This window comes from Panthera uncia (assembly GCF_023721935.1).
Source record: "Panthera uncia isolate 11264 chromosome A1 unlocalized genomic scaffold, Puncia_PCG_1.0 HiC_scaffold_17, whole genome shotgun sequence".
Lineage (NCBI taxonomy): Eukaryota > Metazoa > Chordata > Mammalia > Carnivora > Felidae > Panthera > Panthera uncia.
In genome coordinates, this window is record NW_026057577.1 from 29,583,415 (window position 1) to 29,604,011 (window position 20,597).

Sequence of the window (20,597 nt, forward strand, 5' to 3'; positions counted from 1 at the left end):
CACATGAAAATGGCCAGTATGCAAGCCCATATATACTACGTTTTTTCCTATATACATACCTATGATAAAGTTTAGCTTATGAATCGGGCACAGTTAGGATTAGCAACAATAATAAAATAGAACAATTAACAATATACTGTAATATATTATGGGAATGTGGTTTCTCTCTCTCAACCTCTCTCAGAATAACTCCTCGTACTGTATTCACCCTTCTTGTGTTGGTGACATGACATGAAAAATGCCTTTGTGGTGAGATAAATGAGGGGAATGACACAGACATTGTGACAAAGCGTTAGGCTAGTATTGCTCTTCCACGGATGCCTCAGAAGGAGGACCTCTGCTCCCTGACTATCGTTGACCGCAGGTAACTGAAATATTTAATATTTCTTCTGACCCCAGGGGTGCTCCTCCCAGCTCTTTTATTCCCTGAGTGTCTACTACAAACCAGCCAACCTAAAGCCTGGGCTGTATCTTCACTAAATCCACCAATCTCCCCCCAGCCGATTTCCATCACAACCTCCTCTGTCTTGAGGACCCCTTTGAACTTCTCCGGCTCTCTGTTGCAAATGAAGTCAGTTCCTTTGCAAAGAGCTTATGAGCTCCCTGTTTGATGGTCTACTTCCCACCTCAGGCAAAACTGTCTCAGCTGGAGCTCTAGAGCTGGAGGTGGAGACGATGACAGGCTGCACTCTAAGTGACACTCTTACCCTAGGAGTTGAGTATTCACTGTGTGTGTGTGTGTGTGTGTGTGTGTGTGTGTGTGTTGCTGTTAGCAGCCTGGGGTCCCCTCAGCCTGCCTCTCCTGCCATGGAGGCACCACCTCATGAGCCAGTCAACAGTGATGAGATCAGTATTCTCTATGCTCAGGGGAGGAGAGCCTCCTTTCCACACATAGGGACTGGGTGGAAGAAGGGAGCCCCCACCTGTCGACCTCATTCAACTGGGACTTAGCTTAAGCAAGGTAGCTGAAGCCTTGCCGTACCCCCTGACTAGGAGCTGGGTGGGGAGGGAGCCCTGTGTTCTTGGGGTGGCAGTCAGAAGTAGAAGTAGAGTCTCTGCCTTGCTGAGCTGGGTGATGAGAAGGTAAGGATGTTCTTGGTTCAAATAACTCAGACTCTAGAATGTAGACAGCTTATTTGTCGTAAAAAGAACAATTCAGAGAGACAGGGAGGAAAGGGAGAGAACCTTGTATGTGCCAAGCTTATGTGTATATATAGCATTTATAAATTGGATGCATTTCAGAATGAAACCCTATTTTTTTTTAAATTAATGTTTATTTATTTTTGAGACAGAGGGAGACAGAGCATGAGCGGGGGAGGGGCAGAGAGAGAGGGAGACACAGAATCCGAAACAGGCTCCAGGCTCCGAGCTGTCAGCACAGAGCCTGATGTGGGGCTTGAACCCACGAACCATGAGATCATGACCTGAGCTGAAGTCGGACACTTAACCAACTGAGCCACCCAGGCGCCCCTGAAATCCTATTTTATAGCTCTGCCTGCTTTGTTTTGTCTCGGCCCCCATGCATGTAAGGCATTCAGTGCAGGCAATAATTCTAGTCCTGTCAGAAACTTAATTCACATGTCTCTGATTTCTCATGTAGTTCCCATGAAAGTACTTGTACTCCTCGTCCATGTGGCCTGATCTTTCTCCTCATGCACTTGGGCCCATGAGGGCTCTTTGCCTTCCTGGGAAGGCTTCTTCCCAGCTCCTGACCTTCCGTTGTCCACAAGGCAGGTAAATATAGAAATATTTGTGGGCTGCACTTATGCTTTGAAAAAAGAGAGAAATAGAGCACAGAGGTTTTAAGCAAGTTGCCAAAGGTCACACAGCTGGGAAGTAATAAAACCAGGAGTTGATGTTAAGAAGTTAGAGTAAGTGCTCTTAACTCCTACCCTGTCTCTGCCTCTCAAGCGTTCAGCCAGCATCAGTTTCCCTTTTTCTCCTTTTATATAATCAACTCAGTACTGGCAATGCGGCCTTGATTTATGTTTGGAGTCATGAAATACCTGACTAGTTCGGGCCATTTCTCCAAATCTCAAAAACGCTTACGCTGGGCTTCTGGAACTTGGCTTCCCATTGCAATCACCTGGGGAGGTTTAAAACACAGTCATACCCGAGCCTCATCCCGGAGATTCTGAGGGTGTCGTTACGGGCTGTGTTGTGGGCACCAGGGTTTATGAAAACTCCGCAGGTTATTCTAATGTGCAGCATCACTGAGAACGCCTGCTCTGATAAACCTGAGCATCAGCTGATTCAACTGGCAAGGACGATTTCACTCCGTCTAACCTGATTTTATTTCCAGGTGTTGATGACGCAAGCAAACATGCGAAATATGTACCAGCTTGGACCCACTCCTCAAGGGGAAGCTGAGGTATGTCACAGTTCCATAACACAGCATCACACACGTGCCAGTAGCTGCCAGATCCCTATTTTTGGCATGTCCTTCTCCATTGGGCCCTTGAAGGGCATGTGTTGGGGTGTCATAGCGCAGTGCTGTGTCTTAGACTATTTATACTACTCCTACAGCTGTTGAAGCTGTCACTGTGTAAATGCCATTGTAATATGAAGGGCTCTCCTTAAAATAGTGCTTTTCTCTTCCGAAGTCCGTGCTAACTAGCATTGTAGGATACACACAGCTCCTGTGCAACGCCAGTAAAGATAAAAACCCACTTACTTATCTCTGTTTTACACCTGCTGGTGCTTCTGGGAAGCCATTCCCCTCCCTAGCAGGGCCAGGGAGATGTTTAGCACTCATAGTTTTCACATTCACAGATAAAATCGCAGTGGAGTAAGCATGCACGAGGGCTTGTGAGAAGACTCAGCCACTCCCAGGAAAGTGACCATCTGTACGCTCCAGGAGGGCTAACCTCCTTTCCAGAAAAGAGCCTGACGTGCAGTCGGGTTCCAGTGAGCAGTGTTTCCCGGGCTGCTATACTTGGAGAGATGGCCATGGAACGCCAGAGCTCAGGATTCACTCACACATCCATTCTACTAACGTGTTCATGCCCCTGAGCACCTGCCCCGGCCTCTACAAGGCCTGGGGCCAGCAGTGAGCAAGGCAGGCATGGCCTCTGCCTTATGGAGTTCACCAGCTAATGAGGATGGACGTTTAATGTTTAAAATCAAATAATTATATAACTACAAGTTGTGATAAGTGCCGGGAAAGGGGGGGAAATGGTGCTATGAGAGAAATTAATAGAGGGAATCTTGTTGACACTGGATGGTGAGTGAGGGGCAGGGCAGCCACCCTGGGCCCAAGAGGTGAGTGGGATGTGGCTGGGGGAGGGGGTGAAGGGTATTTCCAGGTAGGGGGCATTATAGGGGAATGCTTAGCACTTTGCTCAAGGGAATTAGCATGACTAGAGGCAGTGGGCAGGGACAGGAAGGATACTAGGAGAAGTGGAAGGGTGAGGGGGATTTGGAATTTTATCCTGAGACCCACGGGAAGCCTTAGGGCAGTTTGAGTGAGGGCCTGGTGGCGGGGGGCACAAGGGGGGGTTACATGACCATTGTGGGTCTTTAGGAGGAGGACACATTGGAGAAGCGCCAGTGGAAGTGAAGTCACCAGAGAGAACGTGAGAGGGGATGGCACACAGCGCCCTCACCCCTCTGATCGACCTTACCCTCCTCTTGCTTGGACCCTGGGGGTGAGGGAACAGCAGGTGCGTCCACTGCACGTTAGCACTTGTGTTTTCTGCGTCTGGAGGAACGAGGCGGCCAGGGTGGAGGTTGGCCGAGTTATCATGTTGCCCACTCTTCCAGGCCGGCCTCTGGGACACAGCAGGGTGGCAGGTCCTTGGTTTCCACACTGACTTGCAGCATTCTCGTCCTTGGGGACGTGCCACCTGCTTGTGCTCTTTGGTGGTGAACAAACACAGGAGTGTATTTACCCTCTGCATCTCTCCCATCCATCTCCTTTTTTCCAGCCTCTGCTGACACCTCAGCTCGGTCCCTGACCTCCTTTGACCTGGTTCTCTGCAGTAGACTTCTCTAACTGCCTCCCCACTGGTGTGACGACCTCAGCTGTCTCCTGCTAATCAGGCCCTACCTTGAAATCTGACTCATCTTTCCAAGCCATAGCCTTCAGGACACCACTTCCCTGATTTTTCACGGCTTCTCATTGCAGAATGAATTAAACTGAAGGTCTTAACCTTGGCCTTCAAGTTCCCAGAGTGCCTCTGCTCCCACCCCCTGGATGACTGACCACACAGGACCACTCTCTGACCACAGCTTTTGCTCTCCTGTCTCCTGCCTTTGGAATCGGCCCTGCCTGTCAAAACCACGTGATGTTTCCCCTCCGTGAAGGACAAGGGCAAATTCCTCCTGCCAGTTACTTCCGGCCTCAATGTTTATCTTTGCCATGTGCCCTATCCCGCTTGTTCCGTGATCGCATGTACCACAGCTTATTCCTCACTGCTGCCCATCTTAGTCCTGGGGTCACTTGGGGGAGGACCTGTGGCTGCACTTTTCTCCCTTCCTTGCCCCTTCCTCAGGGAGCATTGTCAGCTTAGCAGCGGATCAGAGCTGAGAGACACCGCCATTCCTTACCTCTACGTGCTTGTCTTCTTTTTCTTCCTGCTTTGTTTCTTTCAGCGCCAATGTTTTCTTTTAACAGAATGTAGAGCTCCGGGCACTTTTTCTTCTGCCGATGCATCTACAGTGTCCCCTCCACACTCTCAGCTGCTCGGTTCCTCAGGGATGGGAAGGTAGAGGAGGGCCAGATCCATTTTCACCTGCCTTGCTAATGGCCACAGGTTGGTAGTGCGAGCCAGCTTTTTGTTGACTCAGTCCCACTGAAGGGAGCCAAGAGGCTGTGTGTGTGTGAACCCTGAAGGTTCACAGGCTCCCCAGTGGACATGGCCCGAGGCCTCAGCACGTCGTTAACTCATGCAGAAAGTACCCTTCACGAAGTGTCAAACAGCATAGTTGTGGCCTCCAACACTGCAGCTTCGGGTCATATCGCAAGTACCTTTGCCAGGTTTCAGGGACATCACAGCTCTTAAATGTCAAAGAACAGGGGATCGATGCTGCCCTGGACTCAGCCAGGAAAATGTCTGATGACAATCGACAGGCTTGGGGCCACGCTCTACAAAAATTCTGTATGGTCCCCGGAGTCCTGCCTTCTTGCACACACACCTTCTCAATTTCCAAACTCAACTCAAGAATGAGTTACAAAAAGACAGACAACACCAAACATTAATGAAGATTTGGGACAATAGGAATTTTCATACATTGTTGGTGGAGACATACATTGTACAACCACCACTTTGAAAACGGCCTTCTGTTTCATATCCTCTACCCTGTGATCTTAAGCCTTATCCAAGAGGAATGAAAACATGTCCATAGAAAGACTTCTATTTAAATGTACGTAGCAGCCTAAGTGTCCTTCAGTAGAAGAATGTATGAAAAAGTACATATTCACAGTGTATTCCTGCAATGAAATACTACCACCTAGCAATAAAAAGGAACACACCAGGGATGAACCCAGAAACCGTATGTTGAGGGAAAGGAGACTCCCATAAAGAGGACACATTGTCAGGTTGTGTGCAACTCATATGAAATTCGAGAACAGACAAAACTAAGATCAGAAAAGTGGTTTCCTCTGAGGGAGCTGAAGGCAGGCATCGACTGGGAGAGGCCATGACAGAACTTTCTGGGATGATGGTAATAATATTCTATATCTTGATAGGGGTTTTGGTTACTCAGGTGTATGCACTTGTCAAAACTCACAGTGGGCACTTAAAACTTGTGCATTTCATCGTTTGCAAGATGCTCATCAAAAGAAACAACTATGCAGATATTCAACTTAGTGGTTTTCATGCTGGAATATCTAGAAGAAAGTATGCTTTTGTTTACAGTTTGAAACATAAAACATAAGATAAATTGATGGAAAGAGGAATGGAGAGATGGGTGAATGTGTAATACAACAAGTAGAGTGTCACTGCTAGAATTTAGGTGGTGGTTGTGTAGTTTTTCACTATAAAATTCTTTCAGGCTTCAGGTATGAGGCTCGAGTAAGGCTCAGTGTTATGTGCTGCCTTGACATCTGGTTAAATCAAGAGGGCCTCCGATGGCCTTCCCACATGCTTCCCTCCCCACCCTGCTCCTATGGATAAGGTTCCGTGGCCTAATAACCCTCCTTATCCAGGGCACCAGATGCAGTCCTTGCTTATATCCCTGAGTAGAGGGGTTCAGTTCCTTGCCAGTCCGCAGAATCATTCAACCAAGTCAGTCACATCCTCCCTTGAGGCCAAGGAGCACCCCTTCTTCTCAATGCTACAAAGCCTGCTCCCACAGGCCTGCCTGTCCACTCTTTTCCTGAACGCAGCCCCCCTGTGGCCCTGTATGTCATGTTGTGGCCTCCTTCCCCAGGCTGTATGCATGAGTAGTAGATCTTGATCTGTCCAGTGTCAGATGTTCTGTGGTAGGCCATCCCTGTAACCCCAAGGCAGGAATCCCTCCCTCACCGATGGAATGAATAGGAGGCAATTAAAACATGTTGGATGTTTGCAGTTGGCATAAAATGTTGGAAACAACTTACGTGCACAGCAGTGAATGATGTCACAAAGGAGAAAGCGCTGCCTCTAACTTTATTAGGGCTTATAGTTGACTTTGGGGAGTTCAAATAGTATTAAATCACACACTGGCCACTTAAATGTGACACACACTGTATCTGTTCTCTGTCATTTAATCCTGACTTGCTCAGGCTCTCATGGTGAGTGAAACAGCATGAGAATCCAGGCATCAGATGCCGTGGCTCGCCACCCTTCAGGGTAGAAAGCCCTCCCTGACTTACGAGCTCACTTACCTTTAGGCAAATCATTTCCCCTCTCTGGGCCTCTGTGCTTTGTCTGTAACAATTAGGGGTTGCCACAATTCACCTTTCCAGCCCTACCAGTTTAGAGATAAGTAATTTTAGAATTAGCATAAACTACTGCACTTATAATTACCTTATGATGGGAAAAAGGAAAGAGGCATCCTATCTTTGCGTTCTGCCGCATTTGAGAAACAGTTTATTCTCATGCCGACACGGCCCCTCGTGTCCACCTAAACAGGAGCCACCAAAGAGCGGGAATTTAACTGGTTGCCTGTTTGAATAGTCTGGTTTTGAGAATTGCACATTCGGGTCAACGGCATTTGTCGTTGTTACACTAATACTTCCCATTGTGAATCACACAGTCAGATACTTCAACCCAGCTTCCTTCTGAGCAGTCGTTCAGAGGCGAGCCACTGAAGCCTCTCTAGCTCACAGAGAGGTTAGTGAGAGGATTTCATACAGGGACAGGCCACATCCGTGCAATGTAGCTGAGTGTGTGACTAAGGAACCTGGAACGTGTGGATAAAATTGTCACCCAGAGCCAGGACAGAATCACCGCATGCCTGCAGCGATAACAGCTCTCTCCTTTTATTCTTCGCAGGCTTCAGCTCTCAGAAGATGAGTGAAAGATGATGGCTGATCTGGAGCATCTTCGCTGAGGACAAAACGAGATAGATGACGCTTTGGAGACATCTTTCTGGGGGTACATGAAAATCTGTCTGATTCTTCATTCTGGGAGGCTGTCCTGAGCACTGTAGGGTGTCTAGAAGCATCCCTGGTCTCTTGCCCATAGATGCCAGCAGTGTCACCCTATCTCTCCCCGTTGAGAAGCGCTGGTCTAAAGCTAGGCATTCGTGAACAGTTTGGGTAGGGTGAGGGAAGGAACCGATGTTCCACCACCCTGACCTCAGATGATATTGAGAAAAGCTTAGTTTCCAAATACTGCCCTCAGGTTGGCACACATTTTGTTTTAAATTGTGCTTAAATGTGGGGCACCTCGGTGGCTCAGTCGGTTAAGCATCCAACTCTTGATTTCAGCTCAGGTCATGATCTCATGGTTTGTGGGTTCAAGTCCGTCCCACATCGGGCTCTGTGCTGACAGCGTAGAGCCTGCTTGGGAATCTCTCTCTCCCTCTCTTTCTCTGCCGCTCATTCGCTCACATATGTCCATGTGCACTTTCTCTCTCCCCGAAATAAATGTTTTTAAACATTGTGCTAAAATACATGCTGCGTCATTTACCATCTCCCTAAGTTTACACTTCAGTTTTGTGGATCTATTCACACTGTTGTACAACCAATCCCCAAAACTTTTCCATCTTCCCAAACTGAAACTATACAACCCCCCCCATTTCCCCCTCCCCCCAGCCCCTGGCAATCATCATTCTACTGTCTGTCCTTGTGAATTTGACTACTCTAGATACCTCCCATAATTGGAATCATACAGTATTTGTCTTTTTGTGATTTATTTCACTTCACGTAATTCCCTCAAGGTTTATCCATATTGTAGTCTGTGCCAGAATTTTCTTTCTTCCTAAGGCTGAATATTCAACTGTGTATATGTATCACATTTTGTTTATGTATTTTTTTATTTTGAGAGAGAGAGAGAGAAAGTGGAGGAGGGGCAGAGAGAGGGAGAGAGAGAGAGAGAGAGAGAATCTAAGCAGGCTCTGCACTGTCGGCACGGAGGCTGATGTGAGGCCCAAGCTCACAAAGGTGGGATCATCGCGTTTTGTTTGTATATTCATTCGCTGATGGACACCTGGGTTACTTCCATCTTTTGGCAATTGTAAATAATGCTGCTGTGAACATGGATGAGCAGATATGTCTTCAACGCCCTCCTTTCAATTCTTTGTGGCATATACCCAGAGGTGGAATTGCTGGGTCATATGGTAAGTCTTTTTTTTTTTTTCTTTAAATTTTATTTACTTATCTTTGAGAGACCTGGGAGGAGGGGCAGAGAGAGAAGGAGACAGAATCTGAAGCAGGCTCTGCACTGACAGACCTCAAACCCACGATCTGTGAGATTGTGACCTGAGCGGAAGTCGGACACTCAACCAGCTGAGCCACCCAGGCGCATCTCATATGGTAATTCTATTTTTAATTTTCTGAGGAGCTGCCATACTGCTTTTCATAGTGGCTGCTGTACCAATTTACATTCACCACAACAGTGCCCAAGGGTCCAATTTCTTCACTTCCGAGCCAACACTTGCTATTATCTGTTTCTTTTCTTTTCTTTTCTTTTCTTTTGCAATATCCATCCTAATGGATGTGAAGTGATATCTCATTTGATTTCAATTTATGTTTCCCTGATGATTAGTAATGTTGAGCATCTTTGCACATGCTGGTTGGCCTAAATATCTTTGGAGAAATGTCTATTCGGATCCTTTGCCCATTTAAAAAAAATTGGTTATTTCGTTGTTGTTGTTGTTGCAGAGTTGTAGGGGTTCTTTATATATTCTAGATACTAACCCCCTTATTAGCTACATGATTTGCAAATATTTTTTTCTCATTTAATAGGTTGCCTTTTTACTCTGGTAATTGTGTTTTTTGATGCACAGTAAGTTTTTAATTTTGATCTAGTCCAGTTTATTTTTATTCTTATTGCCTATGTTCTTGGTGTCATAGCCAAGAAATCTTTGCCAAATCTGGTACTGTGAATTTTTCTCCTGCGGTTTCTCCTAAGAACTTTAGTTTCAGGTCTTATATTTAGGCCTTTGATACATTTTGTGGTACACACTTTTATACTTAATACTATTCTCTTTTTAAAATTTTTAAATTTTTTTAAACTTTATTTTTGAGAGAGAGAGAGAGGGGGGAAGAGTGCAAGCAGAGGAGAGGCAGAGAGAGAGGGAGACACAGAATGTGAAGCAGGCTCCAGGCTCTGAGCTGTCAGCACAGAACCTGACACGGGGCTTGAACTCACAGACTGTGAGATCATGCCCTGAGCTGAAGTCAGACGCCTAACCAACTGAGCCACCCAAGTGCCCCTATAATTAGTACTATTCTGTGCTGTAGTTCCCTGCAACCTGAGAGCCAGACCTCACTTGATCGCCATGGTTACAACAATAAGCTGTGGCTCTTTCTTCCTTTGCTGCAACTTCCTGTAAAGTCCCTGCAATATTCCTGGGAGTACCATGGGGGGCCTCACATGTGTACTCTGTCAAGTTCAGTCAGCCACTGTAGGTAACTGACACAAACCATTGTCCCTTTTGACTGGGTACCACCAGCCCACTGAATGCTACTGCCTCGTCCAGACCTCTCTGCCATCTCCTGCCGGGTTTGCCTCTACTTTTCCATTAAACACAGTCATTTTCCATCATCCACTGCTGCCACTTTCACCAACTCGCATGGGACCATCAGCACCATGAACTCTTGAGGTGCCAGAGATGTGGTAGTCTGGGTTGACGGGGGGAGCATCTCTGCACTGTCCTAGGGTGGTAACTTGTCTTAAAAAAGCTACCCACTTTGGGTTTTGTTTTTGTTTTATTTTAGCAATATAGTGCTTTCACTATTTGCTGACAGTGTCCTCTCTCTTTAAAACCCAGATGTGAATGTGTGAGGGTGAGGCCAGACTCAGGACATTAAGTGGCAGTGCAGCGCCCCACTCCAGTGACAGAGCTTGATCACTGGGCGAAGCTCGTGGAGCCTGGCTCCACTTTCCCTCTGGATGAGGGTTTTTGCAGAAGGACCTTCAGTTCCTCGTGCAAATGGACTTTTGTCCCCCTGTCAGTACCCCAGCTAACTGTTCCACGAGGACCCCACCTGAATTATATTAGAGCAGTTGTGAACTCAGGAGAGCAGCCTCACTGCCGTGCTGACGATTTGCCCTGAGTCAGGCGCGGCCCTGCACAAAGCCCCAGGGCAGGTGTTCCCAAGCAGGTACATAAATTTCATCTCTTTGGCGCTTAGGAAGAATCTCTATTCTTTATTTAGAAGAGCTATTTATCATATGCCATCCAATATTGATGAGTTAATTTGAATCCCACAATGAAACAAAATACAATATCTAACTGGAAAACATCAGTAATCCTTCCATTATGCATCACTATTGACATACTTGTTAATTTCCCTCTAATTGCAGTCTTACCACTGAAACATTGGCATCTGTGTGGCAGTTATTCAAAGTGCCCCAACGTAAGGGGGATGGGAAAACAGCACAAAATAAGCCAGTAGTAGAGCCGGAGGGGGGGGGGGGGGGGGGAGAAGGAAGTAGGAATTGCAGCATGTGGCGGCCAGCACCTGTTAGGCATGTAGAAGGGTCGAGTGGCACCAACAGCTACTAGAACTTTGCCCGTGTTGGACAGGAAAAGTGATTTTTCTTTGTGTGGAAAGCTCTCGTTGAACTTGTGAATAGGTTTTCTAAAGTTATATATGTAATTAATAGCTACATCGTTAGTTAGAGAGGTGTAGTGAGGATTGAAATGAGATGCTGCAAGGAAAGCAGGCAGCACAGTCCCTGGTTTTTAACTCAGAAAACGGTGGCTTAAGAAAAACCTTTCTATTTCCTTTTACAATGGACACTGAGAGCACAGTGTGCTTTGGGAGAAAGAAAAAAGGCTTTGGAGCCCACAGTTGTGAACCAGCAGCACTGCTTAATAGTTATTCTTCAATTACCCTGGGAGCCTCATCTGCCTCATCTGTAAAATGGAGGCACCACCACCTTCAAAGAGTTGCCGCGAAGGTTAAGTGACATAGTGCAGTGCCTAGCAGAATATCTGGTTCATTACCATCATCATGTAGCTGTAACAACAGTTGGTGTTGATTGAATGCCAACTGTATGCCCGACACCTGGCTTAATATTCTAAGTAGGTGCTTTTATTATATCTGTTTTATTATATCTGATGAGGAGCTGGAATTCTGGCAGGCTGAGTGACTCGCCTAAGGTCACATAACTAAAAACACTCATTTTTTCATTGAAGCCATAATCAGTTTGATGCTTAAGCACATGAGTTAACCAGTCTGCCATGTTGACTCGTCCCTTTGTTTTGGGACTTTCTCCAGGTATGCTCAGTAGCTTGGGACTAGCTAGAATTCAGACAGGAAGGCTAACTGAGGGCAGGGATGGGTAAGACAGAAGTTAATAGTGCTGGAGCGCTCTGAGAAGTGGAATGACTATGGACAAGGTGGGGGCTGTGTGTTGAGGAGGCAGGAAGGGATGCTAGAAAATCAATGTGAAGGCAAATGAGAGTAATGGACCGAGGAAACTGAGCAAGTCAGATGATGAGAAGGCAAGAGAAATTCCCCACCCATCTACCCAAGAGGTCTCTTCTGCAAGCAACTGTGGACCCATGGTCTCCAAAGTCTCCTAAGAGAAAAATGGAAACGCAAGCTTGTGTTGTGATGACTAGATTCTAACACTCTGGTACTTGCGGGAATGAAATCACACCAGGAAGAAGAAAACCATGAAAATCCAGCCTCACTCACACTATAGAGACCCTTGTCTAAAAACTTTCATGGTAAAAAAAAAAAAATGCATGGTTGAGGATCTTAAGACCATAGGAAAAAGAGTTAAGAGGACCAATGTCACAGAAAACTCTGCAAACACCCTTATAAAACTTCCACATTCATCAATGTGAAATAAATCTAACCCAACCCAATAAAAAGAATATCAACTTCATCTAATACATTTTAAATTAACAGTAATCACTACTATGCAATTAATTTATGTGGCATGGAAAAATTTTAATATGACCCTTCCTTAAAGCTTCAGAAGAGTGTCTGGGAATTCATTATGCTTCCTCACAGACACCATATCATTTTTTTCTATTTGATTATTAACCCAAATGTCTGATTCCTTTTTGATGAGATGACTCAGACTTCTTGACTCCCATCTTCCTGGTCTTGTTGCAGTGTCAGGGAGTGAGCTGGATGCACAGCATACCCATCAGTATGCTCTTAGAGATTTGTACTCATCTCTCTTCCCAGGAGACATCAGGACATAGGTCTGAGCTTCGGTTGGCTTCCTTCAGTTTTTTTCTGTCCTCCCAAGTCTTTACCAAAAACCTCCATTCCACTTCTCTCTTTTCTGTTCCCAAACCCTAATCTCTCTTTTCCATGATAACAGCTAATAGGAGTGACTCATCTGCTCCGACCAAAGTGCTTATGGATGGATCAAAGTTGGCCCAAACAAAGCTCTGTGCTTTAGTATTTCAAGCATAGGATATGCATGTGGTTTAGAAAGGGTCATAACCTGGTGCTTTAAAGTCAGATTCGGAGTCTGAGTGTTTTCATATTTTTCCCTGGTAAAAAGTTTCCCTACTTTAGGGATGTCCAGTGAGCTCTCCCTCACATAAAGCTGTAAAGTTCAGTTCTGTCCAGCTGTCTTACTGTGGAGCCTCACGAAGACTAACGTCCCCCCATTAGAACTGTATGTGACATTGATTGACATAATACTGTTAATACCCCCAGAAAATGGAAAGAAAATTCACAATGTCATTTGATGCCAGTGGAAACAATGAGAATGGGTGCTTGCCTACAAATTAACTGAAAATATTTCACTGATGACCAATGTTGACAAGAATGTATTAACACAGGCACTGATAGACAACTGGTGAAATTTTAAGTTGGTACCATACTGGGCAGTATGTTCCAAGAGCATTTAGTGTTGATTTTATATGTGCAAACAGCTTCTAACTTAAATTTGGATTCTTGTGTGTCTCTCTCTGTTGGAGAGACAGCACTCCGCTGTCACAAGGAGAGTGATAATTTTAAAAAAACTTTTTAATCTTTATTTTTGAGAGAGAGAGAGAAGAGAGAGAGGGAGGGAGGGAGGGAGAGAAACAGAGTGGAAGCAGGGGAGCAATAGAGAGAGGAGACACAAGATCCGAAGCAGGCTCCAGGATCCGAGCTGTCAGCACTGAGCCGGACGCGGGGCTCAAACCCACGCTCCATGAGTTCATGACCCAAGCCCAAGTCGGACGCTCAACCCACTGAGCCACCCAGGCACACCAAGAGAGTGATATTTTTCAGTGGAAATTCAACAATTAGCCCTGAGTATACTTCAGGGTACAAAAGCTGGAATGGTAGGAATTTGTCCCTGAGAGGCAGTTCTCCTGCTTAAAATCAGGTCCCTGAACCTGTAAGTCTGAATGAAGGCCAGACATGGACTATTGGGTTCACCTGAGCTAAGTGAGTGTTCCCCGGGAGGAGGCCTGTTGACAGCGATGCAGCTGAGGATCCTCTGTAAGACCCTGACCGACTGCTCCCACTTCGTTCCAACAGCAACAGAGAACGGAGGTCCCTTTTTGAGAAGACCCGAGACAATGATGCGCTTCCACGCCAGAATGGGAAGAAATGGTCCAAGAGAGCAAAACAGAAGTAAGAGCAAAAGTGAAGGGGAGCAGTGGGCTTGACGTCCATTTTGATATCACTGAGGCCCGGGTAAGTGACTTAGGGTATAGGTGACAGTAGAAGTGACATGATGGTCCTAAGGTAGTCAACCTTTTGGAACAAAGGTGATTTTAGGAAAACGAATACAACTGAGTTTGGGGCTCTGTTAAGACTGGGAAGGTTATACCTCGTCTTTCCACTTATCTGCACTGTCCTTTTCACAAGGAAGAGTGTAGTCATATCATATTTGAGTAATTTAAAAAACAAACACTTGAAGTACATGTCAACATGCGAAAAGTTAATATAATATAGGCGATGGACATTTTCTTCTTTCTACGCCTCTGGATTTTTCAAATTCTAGAGATAGATGTTCTGTTACTCTTTTCCTATTCTGCTATAGCAATTCTTACATCATTTATTGAGTGCTGTGTATGTGTCAAAGACTCTACTTGTACATGCATCATTTCATTTAATTCTAATAACACTCCTGTCAGGTACAGACTGCTTTCATCTATTTGCAGATAAAGAAACTGAGGCTTGGAGGATTTATGTACTTGCCCACAGTCTTTCATTAAAGAATGGCTAAGCTGAGATTCAAGTCTCTATCTGTGACTCCAGAACCTACAACCATAACCAATATGCTATAGAGCTTCCAGGTCTTGTGAAATGGCAATTGCTCTTTCTGGAGTCTTTGTTGGGAAAACAGAAAGCCAGGAAAAGATTTGTGCCCATATATATGCATTGCAATATTTCTTTATAATAGCTGAAGTTTGGGGAGGGGGTTAAATAAATACATGCTCATGACAGACCCCCTATGCAGCTCTGAAAGTGTTTTCAGATTAAGAATATTTACTATCATGCAGGACAAATATTTACCAACATGTTAATCATAAGAAAGCAGAGTATAAACGTGCACATAGAGGGGCACCTGGGTAGCTCAGTTGGTTAAGCGTCTGACTCTTGATTTCGAGTCAGGCCATGAGCTCATGGTTATGAGATGGAGACCTGCATTGGCCTCAACATGGAGTGTGGAGCCTACTTGGGATTCTGTCCCCCTGCCCCTTCCCTTCCCCTGCTTGTGTGCATGCCCTCTCTCTCTCTGTCTTTTTCTCTCTCAAAATAAATAAATAAACTTAAAAATTAAAAAAAGGAAAGAAAACAGCCTAGTAAGGTTTCCAGCTTTGCCTTGTATAAAGAGAAGGGTTACTTACCTACTGCTTTACATAGAATTTTGGAATCATTTCTGGTCCATTACTGAGGTGGGGGTCGGGTAGAACAAAAGGAGACAAGAATTGATGTCATTGAAAGAAGAAACTTCAAGGAGGCGTAAGGTAGAGCCTCTTGGCTGACAGGAGGTATAACCCTCGAATTGGATGCTGTTGAGAAAAGGGATTTCGGACCCTGGCAGTTTCAAAGAGGAAACTAACACACTATCTTTCTTGGCGAGCTTAGCAAGTCAGAGGCCTAGATTTCACAATCCCTGAGGAATCTGATCCAAGTCTTAAAGGCTCAAGCGTGATTACTGGGAAAGCGATTTGCTTTCATGCCTCCTTCACATCACCTCCGTGGCCAGTCTAGTCTTCAGCACCCTCTATCTGTCCCAGATTATTTGGGAGCACAGTAACCGTGCAGAATTTGGCTGCTTGCATTGTACAGAAACAATTTAAGGGAAATTGATCCTTCGATTCCTGGTGAATTGCTTAGATCTCTCATAACATGCCATCTTACCTTTAGGCTATTTACAGAAACATTGATGAAGCTTACTTTCATTCTCTAGGTTTTTAAAAAAAACAGTTAAAAATAGAGTTTCTGGTCCTTTTTTTTTTTTTTTTTTTTTTTTTCAGAAAGGAAATAAGTAGTTTTCATTCAAGGAAGACTGAAAGTGTGTAGCAGTTTAATTAGCTACTAAAAACTATTAAAGATTAACAATCGGTGTGCTACTTCAGAGATGAAAAAGATGTGGGAAGTTAACTACGAACACTACACCAAGTATTATCAAGATGGAGGGAAATGCATGTACTTTCAATGCTATGAGTTATAAAAGCAATCTTATCAGCACAAATGGTATAGCAGTGAAATATAGAGTATAATTTTTTAAAAGTATAATTTAGCTAAATGTGCTGTGTCGAAATTGTGAAATTCCTGAATGATATGGTTTGAAGAAAACAAACTGACAAGAACCTTGATATATTGAATCGAAGCCACACACTGTATTAATTAAGATGATTTTAAGTGCAACAAATATTAATGCCAACTGGCTTTAAAAAAAAAGGAACGTACTGATCTTGCATAACAGATCAAGCGGTAAGGCAGGATTCAGGGTTGGTGGAGTTGAAGGTCGACCATATCATGGTGGGGTTGTGTTTTTTTCCATTCATCTGGACTGCCATTCGCAACATCAGATTCTTTCTAAGGCTGGTCTGTCTCATGGTTCTGTGTTGGCTGTCAGCTACAGCTGGAGAAGCGAGCTTCCCGGGTAATCTCCATTGAATTGTGGAATGCTAGTCCTTTCCTTCACTTGGACGGACAAAGTCCACACATGTACCCCCTCCTGAATTTCCTGAGCCATAACACCTGCACAGGACATGCCATGTACTTCTTTGTTAACTAATCATAATCTACCCCCAGGCTTATAGGATGGAGCCAGTTAGTTTACTGTGTGTTATGAGGAGAAGGGTGGATAACCAAATAAAATTGTGATTGTGTTGGGAAGGAAAGAAGAGGAAATGGCTGCTTAGTGAGAAAACAGTGGTGTTCACCACAATAATCTTGTGGTTCCCATTGTATGTACCCACCTGTCTTCTCACACATACACTTCGGCAAGCTAGACACATACATGAAAAACTCACTCACATGCTCAGTCTCATCCAGCTGAGCTGGATGTCCAGCCCCAACTCCAAGATCTCCGGATGATGGACAGCATCTCCCCTCAGATCTGAATGATCTGGTGAGAGAGAATCAGGGAGAGATTTGGGCTTTGTGGGTTGAGCTTACACAATTTGGGAGTCCTTATTTAAGAAAAATACTAAATTATAAATACAGATTTAGGCATACAAATGCACTATTTACCCAGAATGAGAAAAAAACGTAAGAAATCATGAAATGTAAAAGGTTGCCATATACCCCAAGTATCAAAAAATAGAGCAAAAATAAAAATAATATACTATTGTATAATGAATATGTTTATTAAGTGCCTAACTCAATTATTTTACTACATTTTGTCTCTTTCTTTAATCATCTAGTCATATGACAATGATTTCATGATTCAATGATTATAGAGATAATAGAAGGATAATGCCCCTTTATTTTTTCATTTGAAAGTTTAGAAAACTTCTTTCACCTTTGGAACTTTTTCTCTTATTTGTAATATCACAACTGTAACACCCTTCACTTTTTCTTATTCAGGTAGATCTTTCTGCTTTGAGATGAACTGCTGTAGTATATCCTGCTGCTGGACAGAAGTGGTAAGAACCTTCTGCCCAGGCAGTGGAATGACTCTTTGGCCAGCCAACTTGACATTCATTGATTCTCCTATCGGGACGATGTTCGTGTTCAATTTCCTCCATAGTCACCCCTGACATGTTTACTGGGAGATGAAATGTGATCCTTTTGGGAAGCACAGCTTTTGTGATCCACTTCCTAATGTAACAAATACCAAGGTCAAGGCTTAGGGGTTAGGCATGTAGGCTATTGTCAGACAACCCGGGGCTTTCTTTGGCAATAGAGGTCCCTTAAAAACTTAGGAGTTTCATCTCTTTGCTTCTAGGAATTTCATTGGGCACTCAGGTACCCAGAGTTAGGTGTCTTCTCTGCCTCTGTGCCATGTTCACTCCCTGGCATAAAGTTTAACTTCCTCACCTTGGGTTATTTCAAGCATTGGATCATTTGCAAAAGCAGCAACAATAATCCTCTCCTTGACCCCATACTTCATTCTAGATACAGCTTCCCAGGGAACAGGGAGTACTTACAAGAAGGTGGCAGAAAGAGGCCTGTGACAACAGGCTCATCTTTCCCCTCAGTGTTGTCTGTTTCTCAGTCTTCTGCATCTTCCATGTCTAACTGTAGCTTGGGTGGACAACACAGCCTTTCTGACCTTGAACATCTCCAGATTCTTGGCCCTGCATTCAACTTGGATTTTAGGGCAAGAGCACAAAAGGCCTCCTTTTAATAAACCTGTGTGGTTTTCTCTCTCTGCTTTTGGAGTTCAGTTAAGCCTAAACTTACCTCTTATAAGACCTTGCTGATGGCTAAAAGAAGTGGTTAAAAGCATACCAACAGCCTGCATTTTTCTACCACTTCTCCTAACGAATCAGCCCCCTCTGGCACATCGTCTCTGCCCTAAAGTATAATCAGCTGCATTTCAGTACAGTGTTCCCCAGCTGTATCACTAGAGTAAGTCATTTGCTAAATGGGGGTAACAGACCCTCCTAACTGATAGACATAGAGGACTGGGCCATGCTGGGAGTGACTTTGGTCTGCTATGCAAATCTGTGCTGGCTGTTTCTATTAGGATTACCTTGGGCTGCAAGTAACAATAAAACAGAGCAAAGGTGGCTTACATCTGTAAGGATATTTATTATGTACAGCAAATGACAAGTCTGGGGACAAGTGATCCCAGGGTTGACTGAGAGGACTGGCAGTGACAGGAAGGGCTCTGTGTCTACACCCTGAGATGCTCTTGGCCTTTCACTAAGAGTGACAAGATGATCACTGAAATGTTAAGCAACACGTTCTGAGGTGATGGCATCCCAGGCAGGCAATAAGGGCAAGGGTGGCAAGGGGGCTATTCCTCCTGCAATACTCTTTCTTTTATTATGAAAGAGAAGGTCCCTCAGCAGATGTCCCCTCAGTCTCACTGGCCAGACTGGGACACATACCCTTGTCCAGCACAATCACCGGTGGAGACGACTGGGATTACCTGGCCAGTTTAAACCACGCCCCCCAGGATGTGAAAATGTCACTCTTCTCCAAGTCTTCTGCTGCCCACCTGCTACCAACAAAATACAGCTCTGTTTGTAAGGAAGATGGAGAGGTGGCTGAGGGAAGGGCGTCTGCCACAGAGCTCTAGAGGGGAAGTCCCTGAGGTGTGGAGGAGCAAATGTCAGCTGTCTGTGGAAGCCTTCTGGAGGCACGCTGAGTAAGGATTTATGACCTGCGTCAAATTTCTGATCCACTGCTTGAGAGGCCTTAGCGTGAGGTGAAGACAGCAGAAGAGAAAAACAACTCTGCAAGAAAGGGAAAGGGCAGAGCAAAGGGGTGGGACATTAGGGAATAAAGATGGAAAGGGAAATGGGAAATCGGAGCGCACAGGGAGGCCAGAGTGAGACTTTTTGTGACTGTTGCTTTCATAGGGGAAGGATTATGAAGAGTCTTAGCAACTTCTTCTGGGGAAGAAGAGGGATGTCGGGGCTGAGGAAACCCAAAGGCAGAAAGCCTGTGGGCGGGGTTCAGGCCAGGCTTGGGGAGGGGTGGGGGATCTGAACCTTGTACAGTTGGAAGGGACTTCTTTAAGAAAACGTAAAAAACAAAAAGTACAAAATGCATAAAATTAGGTTTCAAAGCGAACCTTCATTTAGAGTGTAGAAAGAAACCCAACTTAAAGTTGTAACTTAAGTTTGTAACTTACAACTAAAGTTTGTAACTTAAAGTTACAAACTTTAAGACTATGACAGAAATTCAGAAAAACGACATTGTTTTTATTAGCTGGCTGACACGCCCCTTTAATCATCTTTCCTGCAAGTTTTACCCATACACTCAATACCCCTTCATATTAAGGACGACGTGGCACTGTTTTTTATAACGAGCACAGAAGGATAATTCAGTCACAGAGGAGCACAGCCGGTGAACAAAGAGTATTCTTCATTCTGGTTGGGATGCATGAGGCGTGTGACCTCACCCTCACATGTCCTCACGGCTGGGCGCACCACTTTCAGGCCTGTGTCCCACAAACGTGGGCCTCCCGTTAAACTCGCCTCCACGCAGTTCCATTCAGAAAAGGGAAAAACATTGCACTGCCTAGTTATCATTCCATTTGGGCTATACTCCTGACAGGAAAGAACTTCCGTTTTGACAAGGTGTCCCTGAGAGTGAAGTCCTCCGCTTAGGGTTTTACGCATCTGACAAAGGCATTTTCCCGGGACCGGCTTCTGGCTCTGGATTTTCCACCCCGCTTCCCCTCCGCTCTTGCTGCACATGCCGTTCCAGGCCCCCGCGGCCTGCGTCTGTGCCCGTGGTCTGCACCTCTGCCATGCAGTGAGGCCAGGTGAGTCGGCAGGGCACAGCAGGTGCCTGGATGCCATTCTCACGGCAGATGGCAGGGGATGACGAGGCACAGAGAGGGTGGCCCAGTCCAAAAACGTAGCCCACTAGGCCCAAACTAAATGCGTTCAGAAGTCAGCTTCTCCTTAGCCAGATCCAAAAAAGTTCTCCTACCTTCTCCGACACTGCTCAA

The 20,597-nt window shown here is 45.1% G+C and overlaps 1 long non-coding RNA gene across 2 annotated transcripts; it reads left to right on the forward strand.

Annotated features, from left to right (window-relative positions):
• Nucleotides 1-239: 239 nt before the first annotated feature.
• LOC125935526 (uncharacterized) lies at nucleotides 240-18,659 on the forward strand. 2 transcript variants are annotated; one of them, XR_007461705.1, is made up of 6 exons: nucleotides 240-364; nucleotides 2,303-2,371; nucleotides 7,419-7,520; nucleotides 8,757-8,902; nucleotides 14,039-14,197; nucleotides 17,552-18,659. It is a non-coding gene; the product is annotated as an uncharacterized LOC125935526 (long non-coding RNA). The 2 variants fall into 2 exon arrangements; XR_007461706.1 differs by lacking the exon at nucleotides 8,757-8,902.
• Nucleotides 18,660-20,597: the final 1,938 nt, after the last annotated feature.